At 53.3% G+C, this 3,584-nt stretch overlaps 1 pseudogene; it reads left to right on the forward strand.

Annotated features, from left to right (window-relative positions):
* Positions 1-2,068: 2,068 nt before the first annotated feature.
* Positions 2,069-3,250, forward strand: LOC109750231 (26.2 kDa heat shock protein, mitochondrial-like; annotated as a pseudogene).
* Positions 3,251-3,584: the final 334 nt, after the last annotated feature.

Genomic DNA, 3,584 nt, shown 5'->3' on the forward strand with positions numbered 1-3,584 from the left:
ATGTAGAAGAAAATAGCTGAAACATATCATGGCAACTTCAGTGTAAACAATATGGCAATTCATGTGCAATAGACATGGCAACTTTTAACCCAAAAAAATTTCGTCGAAATATATTGATATGAGATCTAGTTTCGAAGATCTCGTCGCAAGGGATTTAATGGTGAAAACAGATCTTCAATCGAATTTTTCATTTAAGAGATAAAATATTTTAAAAACTGAAAATCCAAAAAGATTCCCACATGCATGCATGCGATGACGTGGCGTAGTTTGTGTGTTATAGGGTGTATGGGCGGGTTTCACTTCCACCACACGTGTGGGCGTTAGCGTTGTCCAAAAAAGGACCAATCACATGATGCAAGAATTTCAAAGTAACCCAATTTTGAGAAGGGCAACACTCTCCGTCGGTGCGCCGGCCGAATCTTTGGGCCGGTCAGCCCAAATCCGTCCGATCTATGCGCGCGTGGCCGTTAGATCTCTCCCCCGTCCACCCCCGCACCATCATCAACCTCCCACGCAGAGAAAAGGAGAGCGCCGCCCCCGCCCTCTGCCGATGCGTGCTCGCCCTCTGCCTCCGCGTGCTCGGCCCTGCCGCCGCGCGCTCGCCGGCCACCCCGGGCTCGCCGTCCCCATGGAGAAGACGCCTTGCTGGTCGCAAACGCCTTCATTTGTCGTCGCAGCAAATTCCGCTGTCGGTGTTGTAGCAATTACCGAGGACGGTTGTAACAAAAATTATTTCAGGCCCTTGGTTGTAGTTCGTCGCACCATGGACGCCGACCGCACCATTGCCGGTTCCAACATCATATGGAAAACGACGGCATGGCTCACGGCCAAAAAAAGCCGACAGTAGCATTTTTTGGAGAGGGTTCCAGCAAAAACCAAATCTGGTGGAAGCTTTTGGACGGTTCCTTCCAGCAAACCCAAAAAGGCGATGGTAGCAAATTTGGACGCCGGTTCCAGCAAACTCCAAAACGGTTGCAGCAGCAAAAAGGCATCACCGCCGTCGACCAGCACCGTCGTGCATGTATGTAGCAAAAAGTGTCACCGGTAGTAGCAAAAAAAGGCTACGGTTGTAGCAAAAAGCATCGCTGGTCCAGCAGGACGAACTCCTGTGGTAGCATTCCTGAACAAAATGCTACAACCAGCTGAACAAAATGCCACAACCAGTGTTTTTAAAGGCTGGAACTAGTGGTTTCATGAAAAAGATGCAAAAAAGAAACATATTTTTGAAGAAAAAGCTTGAACAGAATGATTTTCAAAAAGATACAACCGGTTTAGCAAAAGATACAACCGGTTTAGCAAAAGCTACAACCGATGATCCAGAAAGCTACAACCAGTTAGCATAAAAAGTTGGGCAGATCTTCCATCGCCATGGCTGCTGCGCGAGGGAGGGGGGAGGAGGGTCGCCGGAGTTGCAAAACAGGGCCATGCCCAGCGGTGAGCTCGTGTTTTTTCGTGGCTTCGGAGGTGCTCGCAGTAGCGGGCTCGGAGTTGTTTCCGCGACAGCAAACTCACAGCCGGTGGAACGGGCAAGGCCATGGCTGCTGCGGGGAAGAGAGACAGAGAGGAGAAGCGAGATTGGGGAGGGAGAGAAACAGAGGAGGGAGAGGATAGATAAGTGCGTGGATGGATAAGAAAGGAAGGGGGGCGGTGCACGGGCCCCACGAGATACGTCCTGATGAGAGGAGCAGGGGCGTTCTATCTATGTAGATGCCGCGTGCGACCGGCCCAATGTTCGGCCGGCACACCGGCCACAAATATTTTTCTTTTGAAAACCGAAATTGCTTCACACACGACACTACCTGTGGACGATATCATCAGCAAGGAAAAAAACAATTCCTCTCCTGATGCAGCCTCGCTGTTGGGGCTGCGATCGTGCATGCATCGACCGTAATATATCGTTTGTATAGCAGCGTTCTTTGAGAACAAATCAAAACCTACCACGACCCTTGCGCCCTGATCGTACATCAACCAGCACGAATCGCGAAGCTGTGGTCTCCCGGTCTTTCTGGAAGAGTCGAGGCCCCAACCGTGCTCTCCAGAACCTTCTAAACCCTCCCCCATCCCCTCCCCCAAGAAATCTCTCCCGCTCCCCATTTACAAACCCCCCAGCATTTCGCACCCACTCCACTAGAATCCAAATTCGCAGCAGAGAGAAGAGAGAGAGAGAGAGAAGAGAGAGAGGGACCAGGACCATGGCTTCCGCCGTCGCTCGCAGGGGTGCCGCGCTGCCCAGCCTCCTCAAGAAGCTGCTCGCCAAGCCGTCCGCGTCGGGTGCGCCCGTGTCCTTTGCGCTCCGTCCCGCCGCCGTCACCGCCGCTCGCCGCCCGTACAACACCCTGGGCAAGGAGGGCCGTCTCTACGACGACGACGGCTCCTCCTCCTCCTCCAGCGGCGAGAGCGGCAGCGAGTACGAGGACACCGACTCCGACGACCGCCGCCGCGCCCGCGACTTCTTCATCCCCAGCTTCTCTCAGGGTATGCCTCCTCGCCTGTCCTGTTCGTGTCAACAACTTAACATCGTGGGGGCAAATCGGGGTTCTGATCAGCTTTTCTCATTCTTGATTCTCCAGACGTGCTGGACAGTTCGGCGCGCACACGAGCCTGGGCCGCCTGCTTTCTGCGCTGGAGGACGCCGCCGCTCCGACCGGCCTCTCCTCCACTGCCGGGGCGTCGCGGCTCGGACGCTGGGTGGCGAAGGTGGACGACGACGCGGTGTACCTCAAGGTGCCGATGCCGGGGCTGGGGAAGGAGCACGTGAAGGTGTGGGCCGAGCCGAACGGCCTGGTGATCAAGGGCGAGGGCGACAAGGAGCCCTGGGACGGCGACGACGACTCTGCGGTGCCGAGGTACAGCCGCCGCATCAAGGTGCCCGCCGACGCGTTCAAGATGGACAAGATCAAGGCCGAGATGAAGAACGGCGTGCTCAGGGTGACCCTGCCCAGGCTGAAGGAGGAGGAGCGCAAGGACGTGTTCCAGGTGAAGATCGAGTAAGGAGGCGAGTCGAGTAGTCGTACTAGTGGTACTCATGGAAGATGGATCGAGTCGAGTAGTGGTAGTGCTCATGGAGGATGGCCGGCGCGAGAGTGTGAGAGACGCCCTGTTGATGTGGTCATGTTTGGTGTCTTTCTGCCCTGTTTTGCTTCGTCGATCGTCTTGGATCGTGGTTTCTGATCGACTGGTGGTGAGATTTGTCGCGAACTCCGTTAATTTCCCAAGTATAGCATGAGATGAACTTACTTCGGTGGTGAAATTGGTCATGAAAGTCTGTTGATTTCCTCAAGTTTGGCATATGGTGAACTGATCTGGTGGTCCTGAAACTTTGCTGATCTCCTTAAGTTTGGCGTGCTGGACTAATTTGGTGGTGAAATTGGTCATGAACTTTGTTGATTCTCTCTCAAGTTTGGCTTGATGAACTATTTTGAACTGTTTTGGTGGTGAATTTGGTCATGAACTAATGGTGATTTTCCTCGAGTTTGACGTGATGAACGGATTTGGTGGTGAAATTGGTCATGAAACTTTGCTGATTTCCTCAAATTTGACATGATGAACATAACTACTTTGGTGAAATTGGTCAAGAAACTCTA

Source organism: Aegilops tauschii, chromosome 7 (assembly GCF_002575655.3).
Source record: "Aegilops tauschii subsp. strangulata cultivar AL8/78 chromosome 7, Aet v6.0, whole genome shotgun sequence".
Lineage (NCBI taxonomy): Eukaryota > Viridiplantae > Streptophyta > Magnoliopsida > Poales > Poaceae > Aegilops > Aegilops tauschii.